Source organism: Pteropus vampyrus, unplaced genomic scaffold (genome assembly GCF_000151845.1).
Source record: "Pteropus vampyrus isolate Shadow unplaced genomic scaffold, Pvam_2.0 Scaffold76, whole genome shotgun sequence".
Classification (NCBI taxonomy): domain Eukaryota; kingdom Metazoa; phylum Chordata; class Mammalia; order Chiroptera; family Pteropodidae; genus Pteropus; species Pteropus vampyrus.
The window spans coordinates 5,191,536-5,218,370 of NW_011888857.1; the positions used below are offsets into that span (position 1 = coordinate 5,191,536).

The 26,835-nt window shown below is 33.8% G+C and overlaps 1 protein-coding gene and 1 pseudogene across 1 annotated transcript in view; one reads left to right on the forward strand and one right to left on the reverse strand.

Moving 5' to 3' along the window:
• The window catches only part of ANO3 (anoctamin 3), a 361,383-nt gene that overhangs the window by 277,027 nt on the left and 57,521 nt on the right, over positions 1-26,835 (reverse strand). The gene's annotated exons all lie outside the window — the stretch shown is intronic.
• Positions 26,405-26,523, forward strand: LOC111741350 (annotated as a pseudogene).

Genomic DNA, 26,835 nt, shown 5'->3' on the forward strand with positions numbered 1-26,835 from the left:
AAAAAAAAAAAAGAAAGTTGTATATTACTGAAGTGCCTCTGCATACTTTATTTGAATTTACACATTTTCCAACAGCAAAATGATGCTATGACCTAAAGCAAAAGTACGATGACAAAGTTACCAGCAGATGACGTATCGTTTGCATATAGCTACTTCAGATTTATGACTTAATCGATTTATGTTGAGAGTTTGGAAATGTAGACTGTTCATAGTATTGGCCATACTATGAATTTACTCTCTCAGTGTCACCTCAGACAAAATTATGCTACGGAAATAACAGATGATTCTAAAACCCCAGTGGCTTTCAACAACAAAGGTTCGTTCACAGTCACAATATGTAGACTACAGGAGGAACAGTTCTGTTCCAGGAATCCATCAATTCTCCCCTATGAAACCAGACTGAGAGGAGAGACACTATCTGGGACATTGCATACATCATAACAAAGGGAAGAAAAAGCACGGGGAAGAGCTGTTCTGTTGAAAAATGACAGGCACCTCTTCTGCTCACATTTTATTGCACTGTTTAAGTCCTTTGGTCAAGCTTCACGTCAGTGGGTCTGGGGTGTGTAAGGAGGGTGAGGAAATATGTGTAGCGAAATATAAATTACAATGTACATTTTGAATAGTGATACTATTTACCATATCTAACACTTGCTTTTGAATGACTTGATATTTTTTGATTATATAAATGCTTCATAATTTGTTGGTGGACATTTTGTCTAATTTTTCAATAACATCGATAATGCTGTATTGACCATACTTCAACATAAACCCTTATGCACACATTTCTTTTAGACTAGGTTTAATGAATATAAAAGATACAGAATGTTTTAGATATGAAAATCAAAGCATTTTCTTCATGTGTCTGCATTTTTTTTTCTTTTTAAATTTTTTACAAAATAGCACATCATTCTTGTTTGGTTAAATATCCTCTTCTTTCCCCAAAATACTGATAGAAGCTCATTTAAAATATCTGTGCCAGAAAGCTATAATTTGAAGTCATCTTTACTTCTTTCCTTTATAATGAAAAAGTTCAGAAGGTGTGATGCTGCTATCCTCTGACACTTATTTTAATCACTTTTTTTTCTCACCTGGCAGACCCATGCTGCATAAGCAATTAATTCTTTATAACCTTTATAGTTATTTGGATATCATTAGCTGAGTTCTCCATGTCTGTGTCAAACCCTAACACACATCTGATACTCAATCACGTGAAAGAAAGAATGCCACTACTTTCTTATGTCACTGAATGAACAAAATCATACAGTTGGAAGCATTTTTTTCAAATTACTGTACAATTATACTTGGCTTTATGTATTATTTAAACTCACAATCTTATTTGTGGTTTTAATAGATTTTATATTTTGAGAAGTATAAATTTATTAATGATAACATTTCTGAGCAACTAAAAACTATATCCATAATTTTGTAAATTTATTCATCAATCAGACATTCCAAAATATTTGCACAGGATCTACTATTTGAAAGACACCATGATAAGGTGTGGGACTTATGCTGGAATGAAAGAACATGGTCTTGTTACTATATTCTCCCAATTATTACCTGGAAGGACTGTGATCTGAAACTAGGTCTATCTGTCAACAAAGTCCATGATTTTAAATACCATAATTATGGCCTATAGAAATGTTTGCAGACTAAACCATTAAATATTTTACTAGGTAAAAAAATAGCCTTGACTATTCTGCTGAATTGACAAACTGAACACATAAAAACACTGAAAAGGAGCTTGCATTCACTAATCACTAACATTAATAAAAGAGTATGAAAAACATAAAACTTTTTCTTTTTCTTTATTCATAATATATTCAGCCAACACTTATAGAAACCCAGCTGTGTGGCAGGCATTGTCCTGTGTGCTATAAATTCTGCAGAGACCAAGAAATCCAGAAACATATAATTAAACAACAAAAGAGACAAAATAAAAGGAGGAAAATGTAGAAAAGACACATGAGCAAACAGAAATAAAAAAGAAAAGTGATTACAGAGATTAGCCAACTAAAAGATAAAGAATTATAACTACCTAGAGAAGAACAAATATAGCACAAAGAGATTCAAGAGTTTTTGAGAAAGAAATTTTTTCTTTGGGGAGGGAGGTGGAGGGAAGAAAAACTTAAAATATGTATCTGAAAAGGCAATGGTGTCCCAAGAAAATTTAGAGATTATCAATCATGAGACTTATACAGATTTAGTGGCTGCATTTTAAGAATAGAAACTTTTATGAGTGGCCAAAAAAACAGATAGGTAGACTAGATAGATAGATAGATAGATAGATAGATAGATAGATAGATAGATAGATAGACAGACAGACAGACAGACAGACAGACAGACAGATAGATAGATAGATAGATAGATAGATAGATAAACAAAATTGGAAATAAGCTGAATTTAGGCTTTTTCACAAGAATATAAGTATAGGAACAAGTACAGAAAAATCGTTGCTAAAATTTTTATACCCAGATAATATGTTATCAAGAATAAAAGTAAGAGACAAACATTCTCAAGACATGTATTTTATTTTACTGAAAGATATTGTGGAAAGAGCCTGACGATGATGATTCTCTGGTATAGTTTCTGCTTCATTTCAGGCATATTTTTTAGAATATATTCTAATCAAATACCAATATTCTTCTGTGCAGAACAGATCTTCACTTAGCAATTCATGAGGTTATTTTCAGATATACTGTGAAGCCTTATATATTATGAATTTCTATTTTCATAATTTATTCAGAAAAATCATTGCCCAACCAGAAAAATATATTAAAAATACTACTGATGGAATGTGAGTCACACATTCTGTTAATATCATTTAGAATGAGATTCTTTTAGTAATATTGTATCTGAAAAAGCATGAAAATTTGGACGGAGAAGAGAGTTTGATATATCAACTGGACTTGATTCTCACCACTACATTTACTAGTTATAACTCACCTACATTCATTAACCTATTTTGCCTCTGTTTTGCTATTGATAATATGGCGAATCTGAAAAATAACACTGTCACTGGTTATTATGAAGCTTATCATAATGAATTAGCAGGTCACACAGAGTATATGATTTTTCTTCCCTTAGTGAATTATTTTACAGCCTTCTGGATTCAGCTCAGCACCATCTCAAAAACAAAAACAGAGGCAAAACAAAACAAAAACACAAAGAAAAACAAAGGAAATCAATTTAGTCTTATTAAGTCCAAATAATGAAATGTTATCAGTTTCAGGAAGATGGTATTTAATTGAAAAACTGAGAAGGTATTTTAAGATTGTAGACATGATTCATTCAGGAATAAGTCCATTGTAAAGTCTATTATCCTTTGCCTTTCTCACCATCACATTTTAATTAGCCTTAGTCTAATGCAAATGCCATGGGATTTGTCAACAGAAATACCTGAAGTAACGTTGAAGTTTTATAACATAAACTATTAAGCAAAGGTCAATTACTTGACATCTCTTACAGTTAGTTTCTTCCTGTATAAAATATATAAAAAATATCTTTTAGAGATTTATGAGGATTTAACTAGATAAAGTTGTAAGTACTCAGGACAGAGCATATGCTCAATACTTAACATTGCAATTTACTCTTTCTTACTTATCTAGAATGTTGGAAGCATATTAACATTTAAGAACTGCCCAAAAATTGTCAGCTACATAAATTACTGTCTTAGGGTAAACAACAAAAAAAATTACTTTAAATAATCTGAGAAGGAAACAACATAAAATTGTACAGTAAAGTATCAAAATGGCTTTAAAAGTAATCTTTTAAGTTTTTAATGCTTATAAAGATCTGCTAAACTTCTTTCTTCAAGTGGTAACATTATACCTCTAAATTATTAATTATACAAGAAGTCAAATAAAGGATGACATGACAATTTAAAGTGATAAAAACTCAGTAGAAAGAGCTTAAGGGGGGAAAAAAATAGTAAGCATTATAGTAATTTGTTGTCCCAAATAATATTCACCAAATCATATTTTCTCTTATGTAATTGAAATTCTTGAATCTTCAAGAATATCCATTTAGTTGTGATTTTCCTCCAATTGAGGATTTTTAGACATAGAAAATAAGTAATATGCCCTATACTGAGACGCTGTAACTGCCAGCCATTTGCCAGCAGATGCAGATATACCACCCAAAAGATGTATCTGCTCCAGACTAGACAGGAAGTAGGAAAAAACGCCACATGGTGACCTTAGGCCGGCTTATCTACTCATAGGAATGTCTCTCCCTCATTTCTAAGGTTTTCCTTCCTCCCACTTCCTGCTGCTCCCTTCACACACTCCAGTTGTGTTGAATTACTTAGCAGTTCCCTGAACAGGCTTCTCTCTTTTCCAGAAACATTCTTTCTTTCCCTAGCTTATGCTTACAGATTTTTTATAATTCAGACCAAATGCTCTCTCTTCCTAAAAGTCTGTTCTGACCTTCTTTTATTTGCATATATCCATCCTTCTATTTATATAAGCATCCTTTTTGTATATTAAGCATGATATTTAGCACCATGTAATGTAGTTGACTCTCCCACTAATTATAAATCTTTGGAAGACAGGTCTATATTTTTCTCATTTCTTATATCCAAATCTAGCTCAATTCTTGGCAAATAGAGAATTCCCAATAATTGTTTGATGAATAAATGAGTTTGTGATACATCTTTAAAATGACTTCATTTCCTAACTCCTATTCCTTGTCTTATAGATTGTTAGGAATGAGAATGTTAAGAAAATGCTTCCTCGACTTAAGCACTAAAGAATGAAGAGGCTTGAGAATAAAAAAAAGAGGGAGAAGATTTTAAGCACAGAATGAATGTACAAAGCCCATATGCTAAAATACCATAGGTTCTGGTAGAGTATATCTTAGTAACTGAAGTAGAAAATTTGGGCTGGCTAATACTTGATGAAACAATTAGAAAGATAAAATGGGGCCATTTTAGGAGACTGCTTTTAGACCCAGGTCAAGAAGTTTAAATATGTTCTCAGAAATTAGGAGTCATTAAATCACTTGATGTAGGCAAGTAATCTAATCAAAGATTAATCTTCCAATATATGTAGAACACTAGGGGAGAGGTCCTAGAATAGGGAAGGTAATCATGGAGGAGATGCAGGTGATATATTTCAAAGCTTGAAACATATAAATAAAAGCTGATATTTCTTGGTTATTTGCAATACTCTTTTCTTGGATTGCCATCATTTTTTTTTTTTTTTAATGGTGCTAAGACTCAATCATTATTTTATCCCTGAACTACATAGAAGAAAATTATGGCCAAAAAAAGTAACATGATCACTCTTGTATTATATTTCTAGAGCTGCCATAGCCACAGACTGGGTGACTTAAACAACAGAAATTTACTTTCTGGAGGCTACACACCCAAAATTAAGATGTGACTAGGGTTGTTTTCTTCTGAGGCCTCTTTTCTTGGCTTGTCAATGGCCGTCTTCTCCCTGTGTCTTCAGATGGTCTTTGCTGTGTTTGTGCCCTAATCTCCTCTTCTTACAAGGACAATAGTCGTACTGGAGCAAGGCCCACCCTAATGATCTCAGTTTAACTTAATTACCTTTATAAATAATTTATTTCCAAATAAGGTCACATTCTGAAGCACTAGGATAAGAAATTCAATAGACGAATTTAGGAGGGGGGTCACAGTTCAGCCCGTAACAACTGTCAACACTAAAATGTGAAAGAACATGAATTTTAATCCAGTTATCTGACTCCAGATTCCCTGTCTGCTCTGGATGACACCTGGTTGTTCCATGCAGTGTGGACATGGATGACGACTGTTGGGAGCTGGAAAGCTGAGTTGCTGGGTACTGGCATAACCAGTTATGACAACAAGCCAAAATGAAAGCAACATTCAAGCCTTCAGTCATTTACTGATAGTATAAGGAAGGCTAAACTGCAAAGAACACTGGCTTCCCCCACTCCATGTTTCCCCACTGAATAGTACTGGTCTAGGATCAGCTGGATCAGCACAGATATAGGGGGTTACTTCGCTACTGAGTGAGCCCCAGAAGGGAGAGGAGAAGGAAGATAGGACAAGGCTAGGAGTAGACAACTCCTGGGTACTGAGCCAGAGAGGAGAAAAAGGATTTTCAAAGTCCCCCTCTCTCAAACCCCTAAGAGACTTTGGCAGTGCCCAAGAAAGGCATATGCCTAAGTCTCTTGATTAAGAGGCCTCCAAATGGAGGTGCCTATTCTAGAAATGCAGGCTACAGGGAAGAGCATGGACAGCTTGGAGGGTAGGGAAGCTAAGTCCTTTAGTGCCACTCCCCTCAATGACTGCAATACATTGGTTGTGCACCAAATCCTGTGTGAAGAGGGCAGCATGCTTTGTGAGGCTAACCGGATAAAGCTTTTATAATTGCTTATGGTTAGGCTTGAGAGGTACACATAGTTTTTTGGCCAGGATACAGACTACTTAATAAATGGGTCTTTAAGAGTTGAGGGAACCTCTCCCGAGGTTCTGAGCCTGTGAATTGTGGGGAAAATTTTACTTAAGGGGAGTAAGTTTCCTTTTGAGGTACTTTGACCAGACCATCATTTTAGCTGTGTCAGCATCACTTTCCAGCAGTGGCTTGTTCTTAGTCTCTTCCAGGTTCATCATGCCTCTATCATGGTGAGTGGGACTATGGAGAAAGAATGCTGTCAGTGGAATCATTTTGGAAGGGAACCTGCTTAGCACAATGCAGCTCAGGACTTGGTTGCACTGATCTGGAACGAGGAGATCTGTAACTGCTTGGCAGCCAACAGAGGAAGCAAACAGAATCATTAGTTCTAGTAATCTCCTCTTAATTTAGATGATAATTTTAAAAGCTAATAAGCAGTATTATACAAATATGTCAAGACTGACGCGTGTGGCTTAACACTCCAGTAGATGCAATTTTTCAGGTGAAAAGGGCCTTTGACATCTCATAAGCAGCCTTTCTGCCTTTAGAAGAATGTTATGCCAGAAGTCTCTGGAAGGAACAAATATGTGGGTGACTATTTTGGTTACATGCAAGGCATCGTCCTTGGGGCTTTGACGACATTATTTCATATAACACTTACAACAGTCACATAGGTAGATAATGTCACCTCCACTCTGTAAATATTGAAACCGCCAGAGACTGGACATTGATACTATTTATCCCTTTAGAATGATTTATCTGCTGCTAGATTTGAAAAGAGATTTCTGGTCCTTACTTTCAAAAGAAGAGGAAAATATTATAGAAACGATTGTAATTACCCAGTAAATGTATACATTTAGCTGATGGTGATGTTTTTAAGTCATTTCTAAAACATGAGCAAAGGAATTTTATGAAATTACCTGGTGAACCAAAGATGAAATAAAGAAAACCGATAAAGTAGAAAAATAATATTTTAAGATGTTTGTTTTATATCCATATAAAAATACAAGGATATCTGAATTTTGTATGGAATTAAATAATTGCCATATAATATAAATAATTAGTGATGAATTTCTGGCATAATATTTTAGGTAACATAAAGCATTTAGGATTTTAGAGTGTCACTTTAACTATTCTTCATACATGCTCTGAAAGAAAAAGCTTTGGTGGCTTTGGAGAATGATGAAAAAAATCCCAGGTAAATTTAGTTTGAACCATTGCAGATTTAGGTGTGTGTAAAGGAAGGTGGTTCTTATACATGCTCAACTTGGACTTTATTCATGAGAGCCTTTTTAAAATACTTATCACTAAATATCCACTACTTAGAAATATTAACATTTGTTATTTGAACTAACATTTAGTTGCTTGCATTCAAGCTCCTTTAGAGTAGGAATTATACGTACTGTCTGGCATAATAAGTGCCAGTAATAGTGTTAAAATAAATTAATAAATAAATTCTAATTACTAAACATTTAAAATCTAAACCATCTAAAATCTCACTCATCTAAGTGATGAATGAGAGAGGGGAAAGATTTCAGAGTAATCGAGTGCTGGTTATGAGTAAATTTAGAAGCACCTCATTTCTAAAGCTAAGCAATTTTTTTTTTTTTACAGAGGTAAACTAAAAAAGTCCTCCTAAATAATTCATAGAGGAAATTTGATGAATCCAAGTGTAAACATGCAGTTATAAAATTGTATGGGATCATAAATTTTATCCCAGAGAGGAGAGGCAAAGAGTGTCTTTTGAAATACCTTCTTTCTTCTCCAGAAGGATTCTAGTAAAGATGGCTGACACTATCAGGATATCCCCTTCCATTATGTAGCTTGTGAAGTAGGCTACTCAGGTAGAAGTAAAGGTTTACTTGACATTTATTTCATTCATCACTGCCATCCTTTGAATTTTAACCATTTCACCTCTGGGTTTTGGGATTTATAATGTCATGCATCATACTCAAGAGAAAAGTTGCTCCATGTGAATTTCTGCCCACCTGAGCTTTGACAAATGGCCCTACATTTCACAGTATTTGACTTAATACAAAATTCAAATCTTAGACCACTATTACTTATGCTATAGAAGATTACTAAGAATGGAAGAAAATCTCTGCCTAAAGTATATAGTGTTCCTCATAAAATTCTATGTTGTCTAGAGAAGAAAATATAAAAGATACATTTTTCCTGATTAGGGATAGCGGTGTTGCTAATGGTGGGAATGTGTACGGTATTTATCATTCTGAAATTCTCTCGTCAAACTGTGTCAGTAGGATAGAGAGTGTCTGATTTCGTCTCATCATTGTGTCCTCTATGTCTGCCACAGAGAGAATGCTGAATAATATTTGTTGGGTCGAGGAATGATGTTAATGTAGGACCTACTTGGTGCCAAGCCAAGCACTGATGACGGAGAGATGAAACGACTGGTCCTACCCCTCAAGCTCTCAGTTTAATGGAGGAAATAGAGGTAGAGACAGTCCTCAACTTACCAATGGTTCAACTTTACGATGGTGTGAAAGCAATATATATTCAGTAGAAACTGCACTTCAAATTTTGAATTTTGATCTTTTCCTGGGATAACAATATGTGGTATGATACTCTCTCATGATGCTGGGCAGCGGCAGACCAACTGTTAGCTAATGTAAGCATTCTGAGCATGTTTAAGGTAGGGTGAGCTAAGCTATGGTGTTTAATAGCTTAGGCGTATGAAATGCATTTTCAACACACAATAGTATTTTCAACTTACAATGGATTTATCAGGACGTAGCACCATCCTAAGTTAATGAACATATGATTATTGTACAAGATGATAACCTTATCAGTGATGACAAACACCCAGGTGCTAAAGCAGCACAAAGGAAGATCACCGAAGATCGAAGGTTTCTTACAGGGGAAGTGCTAAAGTTAATTCTTGAAGGATGCCTAGGAATTAACTGTGTAAGAAATGAAGAAATGATTATTGACAGAAAATGACACAAATGTGGAAAAGGATGTCACATTACTACATACTTGAGTATAACAGTGAGAAGCAATTCTACTTTATCTTCTTTTTTTGATTGTCTCCTATTCCCTTCTCCTTTATTTCATCCTTAGTAACAAAACTACCAAGTCCGATACATATTATCTCCAAAAGAGAAATCCAATTACTCTGTGTTATAGGCTGAATTGTGTCCCCCAATATTCACAGGTGAAAGTCCTTACCCCTAATATCTCACAATGTGACTACATTTGGAGATAGAGTGTTTTAAGAGGTAATCATTTAAAATGAGGTAATTAGGGTGGGCTCTAATACAGTATGATCACTGTCCTTACATGAAGAGAAGATTAGGACACAGATGCATACAAAGGGAAAATCATCTTTAGACACAGAGAAAAGATAGCTACCTACAACCCAAGGAGAGAAATACTAAGAAGAAATAAACCCTCCTGATATCTTAATCTTAGATTTGTAGCCTTTAGAACTGTGAGAAAATATATTCTTGTTGTTTAAGCCACCAGTCTGTGCCACTTTGTCATGGCAGCCCTAGCAGAACTAATACAATGAATAATATTACAAGTGTCTCTCCTCTATTGGTATAAAGGTAGATTCTCATGCAAAAAGTAGCAAAATAAACAAAATAAAGTTTCTCCTTTCATTTTGTATCATAAAAATGGAACTAGAGCAGTTGGCACATTTTCTCCTGGGTCTTGGTATGTTGTCTTTGCTCTGTCATTTGTGTGTTTCTATGGATTTCTTTCAAGGATTATATGGTGCCAAATTTTTACCTAGGCACATAGTTTGAGAGTATTATTGCTACCTTTTCCATAAAAGGATACTTGATAAAGCTTCATAATTATTGGATTCATTTTATTTAAATGACCAAATAAGCTGGGCTCCTGGTTGTCAGGGCTAAATGTTCTAGTTTTATTTCTTGGGAATATTACAAAATCTACTGGGTTGTAAATTTTTTCTTTGAATAACTTGCGGAATCTTCCAGGAAATCTATTTTTACCACCTCAGCCCACATGACCTCCCCACTCGGTGTAGTTGAAGAAAATATATTATCTGACATTTCACAGAACAGAACCAATAGTATTTCATATCAACCTTTTTAATGTAGGTGAATAATTTAATATGGAACAAAGTGTAATACATATTCTGGCTGAATTTAGATCTTTGGCAGAGTAAGAAGTTACATTAGTTATTATAAAATGATAATCCTGTGTCCATGTGTTACTTTCATTTGCATTTGCTATTTTTTTCAGTTTCTACAGTGTCCAGTAACCACTGAAATCAATATGATGTGAATGAATTACATAGTCACTGCAGTCATTCAGAAAACATGAGATTTTCACTGTAATTCAAAAATATACCCCCCAAAAATTTTAGCCACTTTCTTCCCATATCTCTAAATTGACTTTATTAGTCAAGGCCCAACCAGAAAAACAAACAAAAAAATAAACTATCCTAAGAATTAAAAAATAAAGGAAATTTAAGTCAGTAAACTAAATTCTCAGGCTGTGGAAAAGCAGAGGAGCTAAACCAGAGGTGGTAAAATGCCCCAAAATCAATAACATCAGGAAGGAAATAATACTCTTGGAAAAGAATGACAACAGGAAGAGAGAGTCTTACTGGAAATCAAGGTATGGGGTGTCCTAGTGGAATCTGAAACTGGGACACGCTTGTCAGGTAGGAACTGAACTGACAAAAGAGTGCAGCCTATGCAGAGAAAGTGGGGGGTGAATTCCCGGGTTTCTTCCCTTCTGCTGTTTAGTGTGCGACCAGCACCTGCAGAAGCTTCAATGGCAAGAGAGATTGGTTAATGTGGGGCAGGGGACAAAGAGGTAACAATGGAGAAAGCAGAGGGTTAGGAGGGACTAGCTGAAAAAAAGCTTGGTGTTGGAATGAAGAAGATGGGTAATAAGATAAAAGAAAATCACACTGCAGATGGAAATAAAGGCAAAGCGTTCAAAAACCTCATTCATTCAGTTACTTATTTATTCAGTAAGCATTCAATGAGTACTTACTATATTTCAAGTACTCAAGGAAGCAAACGTAATAAAATATCAACCCCTGTGGTCCCATAGTGCTCATAGCATAATAGAAGCTGAACACACAACATCAATTTTAATACATGCTCTTAAAGGCTGATAAAAATAAGCACAGTGGATTATTGGTCCTCAGAGGAAGAGTAACTAGACAGAAGTCAAATGTGCCACTTGATTTTCCTTTAAATGAAATTTAGCTGGCTGAAGAAGGGTGTTGAGAGAGTGGGAAATTGCTTCAATCAGAACATGCATAAAAATAGGAGTGTGGGAAAATGCAGCATTTTCACAGAACTGTAATAAGTTTGGAATTAATAAAGAAAAACATTCTTGTAGTTTTAGATGATGTAAATAGGCCATGTCATGAAGAGTCTTGTGGGCTAAATTCCCGTATTCTTTTGTCTCAGGCAAGCACTGGCCTTGACCGGCTGTCTTTCTCATTTACAGCACTCTGTAGATTTGTAGCACCTGCCATCATGAACAATGTTGTCCGACCTTAGACTTGAACATTTGATTCAAAGTTACACAATTTTAAAGACCTCATGCCATTAAACATTCTTTTGCAGCCTGTGTTTCTGGTCAGCTTTATAAGAAAGAACAGATAACATACATTATTCTAAGATCTATAAACATCTGTTGAATCCTAATCTAAAAGTTACAGGATATAACTATATGCAAAACTTACTTGATAAAATGCTCTCAACTCCCTTTATGAAGCTAAGGCATTACTCTTAATTTTCTAGAAATGAATCCACTCTTCTACCTTCAAAATGCCAAGGTTTCTATTGAGTGTCTGATAAAGTAAAGCTTAAGGACCATCTAAGACAGGACATGTTGTCTTGATGATGCCTTGGTAGCTGTTGGTTGTGGAATAAAATGAGTTGTTTGGAGTCAGCATGGTGAGTCGTAGGTCAAGTAATCAGAGAGGGCTGTCATCGCAGTGCAAGATGGAACATATAAGAAGGAAGATATCCAAGAGAGGAACAAGGAAAGGCAAGGAAAATAGGGTGTTATTCCAAGCATTAAGAAAATAATTTTGAAACTGAGTCAAAATATTTTTGAGTCTCTCTCAATATGCTTCTTGTCATGGTCAGAAAGTTTCTCAGGGTGTGGTTGATTTGAGAACTGTAAGGAACATCTTGATGGAGGGAAAGCCAGAAAAGGGAAAGATGCAAGGCTGATATTTAGATACCTGTCCAACATAATACGTATATAGATCAGCAATGAAGTCATGTAAAAATGTTTTCTTTTTAAGGAAAATAAATAAAAATAATGAAAAGCCATCCCATAGTGACCTGTTAAAAAACAAACTGACAGTTCTAGTTTGACATTTTCTTTAAAAGATATTTCAAACTCCTCGGAATCTTATTTTGTTCATGTTTGTTCTCTATGAATAGTTCTCTTCTGGCACAGAGACAATCTTAGAGGGGCTACTGATAAATTATGTGATCTGTAAGATTAGTTGTTGATATATTATTCTATTCAAAGCTAATTTTCTGGAAAGGCACATCCTCTTCTTGGGTTTTTGTGCCTTAATGATTTCCTCCTGAGATACTTCAGAGTATTCCCAGCATTGTAAATCCACTCACCAAAAGGAGGCTCTACCAAGAGCCTGCAGAATTAACAAAAGTGAAAATCACCAAGTAAAATCTGTGCGTTTTGTGCATTAGAGCCATGTAAAGCCAGGAAACATGCACACACAAAGCCCATAAACCGTCGCGTGGATATTATCTCGGGTTATGTCTGATCCTTACTTCCTTGGTTTGGGGGTATTTATTTTTGAGGTTAACAGAGGCAGTGCCTGAGTGAGTAAATTAAGAGACTCTGGAATCAGATTTTGGTTCAGCTCCAGGATATCTTCTCTCTAGTTTCTGGTTGTTTTTATTGTTCCCCATCTAAAGTGTCATTCTGCTTCTCTGACTATTTATATGTTGGGCTCTTTCTTTCCAGAGTTTCTATTCAGTTATTGTCTGCTAAATTGTGGTGGGCAATACTTAAATGATGTACTATTTATGGCATGGGATAAAACACAAAAACCTTTTTGAGATCTCACTGTCTTAATCTGTCAAATAGGATAATACTTATACCTCATAGGTGTTCCATGAAGATTAGATAATATCTATGTAAAAGTGGTTTGTAAACTGAAGAGTTATATTATCATTCTGTTATCCTTCTTTAATGACTGAATATTGTCGAGTACTTATCACTCTTTCCAACTATCTCCCTTTCTGTTTGTGTTTTTATATATACAGATATATACATACATATAAGAGAGATATAAACACACAACTAACTCTGTCTATTTCTCTGTTCAGTGAAAGCAGAAGAGAATATGTTTCTATCACTCCAGGGCCATATAAAATTCTAGGCTTTGCACTGATTATATTATTCCAAAACCAAAGTCTCTTGGCCAGAGGAATGCCATTTATTGTCCTTAGGCCTGGGCTACCTGAATCTTTCGTTGTGGCAAGAATGAAAAATCAAGGTCCAATTTTTCATCAGTCAAGGTTCACCTTGAAGTTATTGTAGCCTAGACTCTGTTAAGTTGTCACTATGAAGGAGCAGTGGGACGGATGTTGTGAAGATAGCTGCAATGTGCAGAGGGTACTCACTGAAATAATGTTTCTACATATTCATATTTAATTTGTTGACACCATTATCTCATGCTATAAATAATCTGAGTCACCTTACAAGTGGAATATCGAAGTTTTTGATCTTTCTTTGGACATTGATTTAACGAATATTCATTGATTATACGCTGAGTTGTTTAATATGAATCTAGTTTTAATCTTCTCTCTGAATACTACTGTAAGACTTAGAATTAATAGGCATGGAATCCTATCAGATTATAAATGTCCCCATGGAGTAAGAGTGAAATGCAAGAATCTAACAGAGAATAAGTACTATGACAAGATGGATTAAAGAGAAAAGGGGCAGTTATGACTCAGTAAATAACTCAAATATGAGGACTTTTTAAAGACCTACAGAGTGGCTGTAACCCAGCTTGAAGCTTGACTCTGAGTTTCCTGAAAGAAATCTAAAAGACTATTGAATCATTTATTTCAATTTTATTTAAAGAAAGTGAACTTGTTATATTCCCAAGTATCCTTGCACATAGTTGCACAGTGATGACCACAGAGCAGATATTTCATAAATATGTGTTAAATGGTTTACGGATATTTAACAATTGCTTAGTAACTGTGTAGTGACTATCACTATATTACATTTTTGATCAATAGTAATGTTAAGTGAAGCATCTTTCTGAAAGTTAATTGTTCTGATCCATACAAAGAAAAAAGTTTTACACCATAGAGATATTAATTAAGAAAAACATCATAAATGCTTAGTTAATATATACTTACTCTTATAAAAAACAGAATATATCAATTTTTACTCTGTAAAATGTAACATTAGTAAGGAAATTTTATTTGAACATATTGTGGTATTAATATAATCTGAAATCTTCACAGAAATGGGTAATTATTTTTTGAAAACACACATATTTGTCTCCGTGAGTAGAGTTTCAGTCTTTGTTGATAAATCTTGGATTTATTTTTCACAGAAAACATGAAAGAAAGATGTGTGGCTAAAGTTATGTGAACAGGCTACCAACTTTTTCTCAATTACCAACTATTTAAGTTTTATCATCCCATTAGTATATACAACAGGTTGAACTTTTTGGAGAAAATACTGAATTTTTAGAAGTATGTGCTGTCCCTCTATTGTTATTGATTTATCAGAAATGTCATTAATTCAAACAGGAGTTAGGTTTCAATAGAACAGAATTTTTATTTTCATTTATCTCTCTTTCTGAAAGGAGCTACCTACAGAATATTCTTCCAGCAACACAGAGCTGAAATTCCCCAAGTATACTCAGTGATGAGATGAATCTGCCAATCAGTAAGTATAGTAGCTTGCATTTTACATTACTTTCAAATTTTCATTGATTTCATACCTTTGATGCTCTCAGTGACTCTATACCATAGATGGAAATACAAAATTACTATTTATTTTCTCTTCTTTTTTGATATAATAGAAACTATAACTCAAGAAGATTAAATTCTTAGTCAAAGACCCAAATCATAAAGTTAGCAGGGTCAGGATTTAACCACTGGGAGATACTATTGCTTAGTGATTTAAAGCATAGGTTTTTGGAGTTAAAAACACCTGATTAAATTTATGTCTTCATCAGTCTTTAAGTGCATGTTCTTGGGTCAGGTTACATTACATGAGCAAGTCCCCTATAAAAATGGGTATACAATAACCAACTCCATTGAAAGGTATACAACTATACACACACACACACACACACACACATATATGTGCATATATATGAATACATGTATATATGCATACATATATGTATGTAGCTGCCTAGATATTTAGCATACAATTGTCAATAAATGTTATTGATATTAATGATGATCTCGATTTTGATTATTCTTTCAATTCTAAATCTCTTTTCAATAAAATATACACCTAATCAATAACATTGGACAATTTTGATCTACACTATTGACATTTTGAGCTGGTTAAATTTTGTTGTAGGTTGCTGTCCTGTGCATTGTAGGATGTTTAACAGCATCTCTGGCTTCTACTTATTAGGTACCAGTAGCTTCCACCTCTCCTATTCTAACAACCAAAAATAACTGTAGACTGTGTCAAATGTCCCCTTCAGGGAAAAATCTCTTCAGTTGAGATCACTTATTTAGCTAGCATGCTGGCATGGGATAAAAATAAGTGACACACGCCTGTTTTAGCTATACCCTGCAAAACTGTGGAAGCTGAGAAAAAGCTGAGAAGAAGAAATAAAATACATGAATGTCTATTTTGTAACAGGGAAAGTGTTAGTTGCTTTCACATACATTATCTCCTGTTACTCATTCAATAACTACGTAAGTTGTTCTCATTTCTATTTAATGGATTAAGAAACTGACAGGAGTAGCAGGTATATTTTTATACAATAAGTAATAAAGCCTGTGAGCGTAAGGTAACTCGATCAAACTTGTATAGTTAGTAAGTGGTGAATTCAAAGTATGCATCTATAAATAACCAAAAAATTCAAGTTTTTTTTTTCATGTTTCTATGATATGTCTAGAAGACAAATAAGATCATAAATGTAAGCAAAGAAGTAAATTTTAATTTTTTTAAAATTTATAATCTTTATAATTTTAGAATAATTTTGAAAGTCAGAGGAGGGCAATATCCAAAGCACTTGGATGATTCTCTTGTATTCAGTGGTGTTTTATTCATCCATTAAACAATTAAGAGTAGGAACATCCAGATTTAAGTCTCAAACCCAACATAACCTCTTTGAGACTAAGTTTTAGTACATGATACAGTTCAAACTACATAATTTTAAAAGGCTAAGAGATTTGCTAAAATCATTTACTGACTTGGATTTAAAAAGGTCAGTTCTTTTACCTTCCCTCCAAACTATTATAAATTTACAGAGTGCAGGAAATAGTACCCAACCATCTGTCTCCAGACTTAATAGATTCTCTCTATGTTTATCATGCTTTCTAATAGTCTGTATCCTCTCATTCATCTCTTCCATTTGTCACTTTTCTAATTTTCCTCTTATAACTTGTTACCCAGTTATATGAAAATCATTCCAGAGGCCTACTGTGAAATTACCAAAGTCTACAGTATGTGACTGGCCTTCTCTAGTCAAGTCTCTGGGGTACTACAACAGTGTTTTGAGTATGCTGGGCCCCCTGTGGCATCTGGAGTGATTTTGCTGAGAGTGGAGAGTATTTTGTCACTATGACTTTGATATAACTGTAGTGAACCTATATCATTATGACTTGTTTGTTCCAGGAAACCTATGCCTATGAAAGATAAATCTGTGAACTAATAAATAACTTCCCTGTTAACTCTAGGAAGTTCTTACTTATCACTTGAGTCACTAATCTTCTAACCTTGGCAAACATCTCCCTTATTGACAATAATTTATTGATCACAACCTCATGACTCTTACTTTGTTGTGTTCACCAATCCTCAACACATATAATAAAATTTTCCCATTCCCAATGAAGGTACATATGAGAAAAACCTCACCTTAAATCACTTGAGCTTGGAACTTAAAGCCCTAAAAATATCCTACTTCTGACTCATACTTCCATCAAGGGGATCTTTTTGTTACTTGCATAACTTTATCTCCTGGGTTATCTGGTGATATTTTGAAGTTTACCATCCTGTGTGATAACTAGATTCCAGACTCTTAAGGATTGAACTTGGCCTGTAGGCCAAGCCAAGTAAAGAAGGTATCTCATTTTGCAGCTTTTAGGAGACACCTCTTCCTGCCCACATTCTGGAAGTCCCACTGAAAAGTGCTATTCTGTTAGCCAAACATAGCTGGTCTAATCCATGAAATTAGAATAAAACCATTTATAACATAATTTGTCATCACATTTATAACTTTCAGATGGTACTTAAAAAAAAACGGAAATTTTTAAAATCTCAAAAAGGAAGATATAAACAAATAAGAATAAAGGTTAAATATCAGGATTCAAGAATGATTTTCTCAGGAGAAATTTCTGTACAGTTTGCAAATGTTTGATGTAAACAAGACACCAAAATCCCCTCGCATCTTTTCTATCTCACTGGTAACTTAAACTTCCTCTCAGGAGTTCTGATTCCTGCTAATAAGATTCAAAGTAAATTAAAGATGATACTGTCTGAAAATGTATGGTAAACCCAAAGTACATAACTATTATATCTAATATAAAGCAATAAAGGGAACATGATTAACATGCACCAGCAAAATTCCACACACAGTGCATATTTAATTATCAAAATGGTCCAAAAAGTACCTATTGGCGTTGGAGTAGCCTATCACATACCACTGCTAGAAATGGTAGTGCTGGGATCCGATCTAAACTTATAGCCTATTTCCTCTCTCCCTGCCCCTAATGATACCATGCTATCTCTATAGTAACTGAGAAAGAATGTCAGACAGAAGGATACAAAATGAAATTAGAAGGACAAAATACTTTTGTTGCCTGAAGATATGATTCAAAGATTACTCTAATTGTCTCACAAAAACCTCAGCAGCTTTCCTAATTAATCTCTTTGAGGTATACAGAAAGAGATGCAAAACTCTAACCTAGGTGTCAGATCATGTCCCCATGGAGGGTAATAAATAACATGGCTGAACACATGATTACAGAGAAACAGCCTGAAGGACTGAATACAGTGTGCGCTTTCCTGTGGTCTTGAATTCCGGATCTATCACTAAATTTGGGCAACTTCTTTAACCTTGATGAATTGATTTCTTCATCTATAAAATTAGAATATTGATGCTAAACTCAAATGGTTTGTGCTAAGTACTAAATGAGGTAAAACACTTTGAAAGTGCTGTGCAGGAATGCCTGAAACACATCTTCCTTCTAAATATTTAGTGACACATTCTGAACTCTACGGAATTTTTAACCTTATATTATTCAACTAGATATAGAAACCCTACTATTTATACTGATGATTCTTTATTAAATTTTATTAATATTTGTTTGGTATAAGTTTATTATAAAGACTCATTCTATGTTAAAATATTTATTGTTTCAAATCATTAAAGGGTAGAGAGGCATTTAAAAGAGCATAACAAAATGAATAACATTAAACAGAAACCCGAGTATTGCCAGCCACCAGTAAGACTAATCTCAAGCTTGAGAAAGAACTGAATGTTTACAAAATGCATTTTTTTCTCTATGTTCTAAGCAATAAATTCCTAAAATAACAGCAATATTGGTAATGGTTTTGAAAAATATAGACAGATTGTAATTTCGTTTGTTGTAATTTAGTCATTTTAAAAATAGATTTTCTGGCCCAGATAGTTTATTTCTCCAGCTCTGATTTTATCCTTTTGTATGTTCATTTATCTTGTCTCCATTCAAGGTCATTCTAGTTAGATAGGAGGTATAGCAATCTACTACATCTTAAAATATTTAGGCCCTCTATCCCCCAAAATTGACTGAATAGGAGCAGCTATGACCTTTACTTTAGTGCATGATATAAACTGATAATATCTTTCCAGAGAATTCTACAAGCACTCATAAATCATAGCCTTGAAAGGAAACACTCCAGCCTTGTGAAGGTCAAAAGCCTGGCATGTCAAATTTATTTCCAAATGGCCAAATCCATAGCATAAAGCACACTCCAGGTGTTGGCAATTCCTTCTAAAATGAAATTGCAGAATGCAGATGGATTGGTTAGCACTGCATGTCAATGGTGAGCATACCTTCTTGTATTTTCCCAAACTGCCATTCTGGCCCCTATATGATCTATTCAATGTCTAGTAGAACAGATAGGACAAGCAAATGAGCAGTTTGTCTCAGAGGCCTTGACCTTGAAGCCCAGATAAGGCAGGGATTGGCACAAACTCATTGAGATTTGACTTCAAACTTTACAAACACAAGGTGGGGTGGCATAATGGATTAGCAATGGGGTTTTCTAGCCTCAGATCCCATTTTTACTGTTGATTAGCTATTAGGTCTTAGATAGGACTGTCATTATTTCATAATTTCATCTGCAAAGATAAAAGCATTTGATTCAGTGGTTTCTTAAGGTCGTCAAACTAAAGCATTCTCTCATTACAAATTTTCAAAAATGTATCCGATAAGTTACCCTCTTATTTTTATATGTTTTAGTATATTCTTCTGGAGCTGTAAAGCATTGGTGCAGCCATCTGACTGGTGTATGTAGAGAAGTGCTATGGGCTACAGCAATGGCATCTACCAGACAGTGCCATGAAACATGGTCATGGTCATGGTCATGATGCCTGCGAAGTGCTACAGAAGCCCTCTGCTTCCTGCATTTCCATGCAAGACAGGATGGCTATGGTCCCCAGTATCATTAGTCTTGTGGGATCTGTCTTTTGGTTAACCAAACTCTAACAATAGAAGCTCTCACTTCACACTGCCCATGTGCTTTTATTAGGGTCAGTGATATGAGAGTCTCTCAGGTAGGTTATTTAACTGGTTTATTGGGCACTAGCATACTACCTTTCTATCTTACGTGTGAATTTTGCTCCAACTTAGAAATAACACAAAAAGTTCAAAAGTTTTATCTTTAATAAACTGTGGTTCACTGGGTGAACGGTAAGGAAAAAAAAATAGGGATGGAGGGTATATAAATGCCTGTGTCTATCTGTCTAATACGTATAAGTAGGGGTTTGCGGGTGGGAGGTTTTCATATGTCTGCAAGAGTTTGTGTATGCAAAGCCTTGGATAAAATAAGAGAGAAAATACAGATTTAATAATTAGGAACACCAAGTGGTTGATGTTATTCACTACAGTGACTCACTTTCCCTAAAAGAGGTAGTAGAAGTCGTATTACATGAAAGAGTTTGAAAACTGCTCAGATAATTTAAATAATAGAAAACGAATGAACACAAATTCACATATCAGGGTCCTTAATGGCCTTACTGTGTAAAGGACTCAGAACTTTTAGTACACAAATCAAAGGAAAAATCATCTGGAGAGTAAAAAGAATTTTCTATCGGGATTCCAATAATCTATAGCTTTGCTAGCCTGCCGGTGTTTCCAGAATCACTTTTCTCATGATGCTTTTGGATATTTTATACTCCAGAATCAGATTGAATCAGTAACTGAAAGAGTATATCATTTTAAAATTTGTATTAAATAATGTGATTTTCTGAGTCTCTTTTTGAAGTCAAGGCTAAAGTTAAATTTAGTTTTATGAAAAGAAAACACTTTATAGGGTACATAAGACAATAATTCTTCTAATTTTGCATTTACATCTTTGATATAAAAGTTTAGGACACCCTTTCCTCTAGGGAAAAAAAAAAACATAATTAAGAAATACCTGAGAATATTTTATGTATTTAATACACATGGCACTATCTCACTTAAAATAATGCTCTTTGCTGCTTTCTTTTTAAATGTTAGAAAAATGCAAGGGAACTCAATTCATACATTTCTTAGTGTTTGCAGTGAATTAACTTTGATCTATAGAGAAAAGAAAAAAAAGATTCTTCCTTTTGAATTATAAAATCATAGACATTAGGAGTAGGAATTCCTGAAAACTTCTGATACAATAGATTTCGAAGGCTATTACTTGAAGATCTAAAATTGGATAGCTGTGCCTCAGATTGTGACCCAGAGTACAAGGGTAAGACTCCTGTCCCCTCCTTGCACTCCCTTTTCAGTTAGAAAATTTTCATTTTCCTGTTTATTTGTAGAGGTCCTAAGATTTTATCTTAAAAACAGGTTGTATGTGTACAAAAGTTGGAAAATGACTCCTATAATACCACTTTCATTTAACAGATTAAGAAACTAATGCCTGAAGAAGTTTGGTGACATGCCCAGAGAGAAAAAACAACTAGCTAGTGACAGAACTATAAGGATAATTTAGTTCTGATGATTATCAATTCAGTGCCTCAGCCTTCTATTTCAGGTGGTAAACTGCTTCAACACTGAAGGATGTCAGTGATAAATTCAACAGAAGTTTTTCCATAAAATCAGCTCACTGACAGCATATGTAAGCCTCAGGCAATAGAAAGCTGTAAAATAGTATCCCTTGGAAGTTTGACCATTTTGACCATTTAACGGTAATATGTATATTGAAAACGAAAAGATTAAACAGGAATACATGAAGTATCTTGACCTAGGGAAGCCTTACACGTGTTACACAGAGAATGTCATGGCATCTAGATTTATGCCCATCGTGGCCTCTTCAGCTCAGAATGCAATGGTTAATTTGTCCTCCAGAGACAGTATATTCTACTCTTTCTCTGTATTCATCAGCACAAATTGGTGGAACAAAAAGGCAACAACCAGAAAACATAAAGCCCTCAGAGCTGCAAGAAAAAAGAAAACTTCAAATAACTAAATAGAAAAGAAAATCTTTCTTACATTTATAAGCAGGGCTTTTGCAGAGCAAGTGGCAGTTATTGCTTACCAAGTATTCCATATTCTCGACTACATTCCCCACCTCCCCTGTAGTTAGAGTACAGTTAGGTTGGGGCAAATTGTACTGTTCTGGCCGGTGGGCTGTAAGCACAAGTCACAATGATGTGGGCCACTTCCTGTCAGTGGAAACAACAGATGTTTATTCTCTATGTTCTTTTTTGGGTGCAGTGAGAGTGGAGGTCACATGTTGAGAGAACAAAGCTCTCAGATCCATAAACCTGGGTTCCTGAGACACTACTTGGAAGGGAAATGTAAGGACTTTGCATGAAAAGAAAACGAGGGCATCATCTGTGTTAAGCTACTAAGATTTTTGATTTTGGCCCGCAGGAGAGTTTAGTTTATATCGGAGGGAAATTATTTTTATAAGAATCAATTAAAAAAGACTACTTAATGTAAAATGTGTACAAATTCATAAACAGAAATAGCTCACAGTATATTAAATTAGATAAAATAAAATACATTTAAGGACATAGAAATACTCAAAATATTTATGTTCCTTTTCTGATCAGTCCTTAAAAAAAAAGAGCATGAATTAGTTTAGTAAAATCACCGTGGGCCACCAGAAGAGACATAGAAAGAACTGTATAATTCAAGAAGTAGTAGAGACCAGAATACCACATAATTTATTCCTTTAGCCAAAGCTGGCTAAAGCATCTCTTCTGTTCCTTTGTGTAGCGATTGAGAATTAATATCAGAATATCATTATATTCTTGTCTATGTGTTATCATGGACATATCATCTATTATGATAATAACTACATAGTAGAATGTGATCAAGTCATTCCACAGAATACATTTAATTTTTAATAAGTAATACTTCGTTGTCTTCACAAAGTCCTGTGTAAACAAAACCCTGTAGGTATACAGTGTTATTGAAGGATGTCTAGAGTAAGTGGGTCCTGTTCAAATATAGCAACTAATATGCTGCAGTGTCAAAAATAGGTAATCAGCCTTCATTACAAAATATTTTGAAGAGCTATGCAAATATAAGTTATGGTCAGTATTTTATCATTGCTTAAGTTTATAATTCTCATTTAAAAGAAATACAGAAATCAAAAAGCAATAAAAAAGAATAATACATTCCACAAAATAAAGAATATTACAAAGAAAGAAAAAAAAAACTTTACAATTTCAACATCTTTTCAACAGAATAATTATGTCTGGGTACATAATATCAGCATACATAATCCAGTTTAGTTCCACTAATTGATTTCAAAAAGATAAAACTGAATAGAGTCGTTGAAAGAAAGTGTTTGTATTTTGTTGTAATAAATACTATTTAACAAAATATTTATTCAGTTCTCTATATTTGTCATTCATTTAAGAAAATAAAAATCAAAATTAATATCGGAGTCATACATAATAATCTCATCTAGGAAAGAAGGCTAACTTGAAACGGATCAGCTTGGAAGTTATAAATTTTAAATCCTATTTCTTAAAAGTAACTGGAGTTCTCAATTAAATAAAATATCTGGATTTTTCAATAATACTCTCATTTTTTTGAAACAAATAGATGACACAAACAGAGACGGTACTTGAAAAAGGCTCCAGTATTAATTAAACTGAATTGAAACAACGGTTTCTTCAAATACCACTTCTTCAACAGCCAGTGTCCTGCCTCTTGGTTTCAATGACTAACAAAAACTAAAGTGCTTACCATTCTAATAGTCACTGTAATTGAGGAAGTTTATTGCTCTTTGGTACTGGTACATAGATACATCAATAGCTCAGTGAAATAAATGAGAAAATTTAGAAATAGAACTATGTACATAGAGAAATTAAATAATTGATAAAAATGGCATTCAAATCACTGGGGAGAAATGAAATATTAAAACACATAGGTGGATGACTGGGTCGCTATTGGACAAAAAAAAAAGAGCACTATACATAAAAATACCTCACACTATATATAAAAATAAACTTCAAGCAAATCAGATCTAACAGCAAAAAATGAAACAATGTACATTATAAAAAAACATAACTAACCTTTTAAACTCAGTATAAAGAAAAGATTTTTTTAATTTAGTCAAAAATCCTGATATATTAGAAGAAATTATAATAAATTCGGATACATAAAAAACAACATCATAAGTAAAATCAAAAGAAAAAACATTGGGAGAAAATAATATTTTCAGTATTTATCACAAAAAAATGGGGTAAAACTTTAGTATATAAAGAACTCCCAATCAAGGAAATAAATACCAAAAATTTGAGAGAAAAATAAACATGGACAGTCTTAAAAAAATATGCAGTTGGCCCTAAAATATGATGACATGTTCAGTTTTTACTCATTAAAAAGAAAAATGTATATTAAAACTACACTCAGATACCAGTTTTCATTTATCAGATTGGTGAAAATCCAAGAAGTCTGACACATTCTGTTTACGAGACCATAGATGAACAGGCTCTCTCTTACATTACTGATGGGAATACAACATGGTACCACCCACTGGAGTAGAAATTGGCAATAAAAGTATAATTTAAAAAACTTTCTACAGTATATACTGGGTATCTCAATAGTACTACTTCTAGGAATTAACTCTGGAAATCTTCCTTCACTGTATATAGATATCAAATATACAGTCATACATGTACAGTTTTTATTCATTTGGCATTAATAATAATAATAAAATTCTAGAAAATAATTCAATAATTATGAAGTACTGTTACTCGGTGGGTATAAAAAGAAAAGACAGTCTTCATGAAATGGTATGGAGTAATTTCCAGGATATATTATTAATTAGAAAAAGCAATTTGCTCTACTTTTGTTTTATAAAATAGAGGAAAACTAAGAATAACTATATAAAATCTTATTTTTGAAAAATAAACATAATAACATAGTAAGTCAGAATTTAAATTGGGTGCCTATAGAGAATAAGGTAGAAGGGACAGTAAAGGGAATATAATTTTGCTGAGTATATTTTTTATTTTTAACCATGTTAATATGTCATATATGCAAAGTATAAGAGTTGATCATTGAGAATAAAGGAAAATCATAAAATTGAATACAATCAGATAAGATTAATCTTAAATGCAGATTAAATTGATAAGATAAGAATGCTAAAGTTGGAGAGAGGAGGAGAAAAAAATAAAATAATTAACTCAAATACTGAAACTGTACAGTCTCAGTGGAATAAGTAAAAACAACAATGAAAAAGAGCAAAAAAATCCTGAATATTACTGGTTAGTTTGTTGGTACAGTAGCTCTGGAAATAGTTTATGTGCTATAGTGCTGAGGAAATGTGAAAAATAGTTTTGTGAGCCAAAGGTCTTACTGAGAGATATGAGATATAAACATAAAATAGGCCAAAAAAAAAAAAAAGTAAAATATGGTATTGGGTTGATATTGTAGATATTAATACAATTTAATTATTCATATTAAAATATATTTTCCTAACACTGTCCGCTGAAAGGGCACTAAAAAGACCAGGTCTCCTGGGGAAAATGGTTGATTCTAGGTCTAGATCTGGAGAAAGTCAAGGCAAGCCTAGAACATTTTATTGTTTCAGAAAATAAAGGAATACAGAAAAATTGACTGGACTTGTTAAAGGACAAAGAATTTTGTTTGAAGCAATTGGTCAAATTTGGAAAATTTGAACATCAAAAGGAATTATGACAGCAATGGGTTATAGACCATTTAAGAACAACAACAATAAAAAACCAAACATGTTTATAAGTTCATCAGAAGACATGAATGCTAGAATGTTCATAAAAGTATTTTTATATTGGTCCATGATGCAATGCCAGAAAGCAAGGATAAAGAATTATCTACAACAATGTGAGTGAATCTTATAAATATTATGTTGATCCAAGTAGTCAGATACAAAAACATGCATATTACATGATTCTATTAATCTCAAGTACAAACACAGGAAAACCTAGGAAATACTGTTAGATTTCTAAATAGTAGTTACACTTGGCGTGTAACCATTATAGGGAGCTTCAATGTACTGTAATGTTCTATCTTAACCCAGATGCTAATTACAGGGATGTGTTCAGTTTGTGAAAGTTGTATTCTTATTATCAGTGTGTATATTAAAGAAAGTGTATTAAATTTTTAAAAAAGTAGAAAGTCATCTACGGCCATGCTACCCTGAATGTGCCTGATCTCGTCTGATTTCAGAAGCTAAGCAGAGTCAGGCCTGGTTAGTACTCGGATGGGAGACCACCTAGGAATGCCAGGTGCTGTAGGTGTAAAAAAAAAAAGGGGGGGGAAAGGAAAAATCTGAGTCCTAGGTGATAACAAAATGAGTTGGAAGGAGAAGAGGAAAAGCTCTACTTTATAGAAGAATGACATCTAAAAAATAAGGGATGATTAAATTAAAAACAGTCATTAAACAACTATTATTATAATAGTTGATTCAGGCAAGAGTAACCAAAGGATGCTAAATTACTGGGTAAAACATTAAAAGAGAATATTCACAAAAACTTCATGAATCATCCTATAGATTACTTGTAATTCACAAAAGGGGAAGATAATTTTACAATGAAGAAATCGTGTGGATT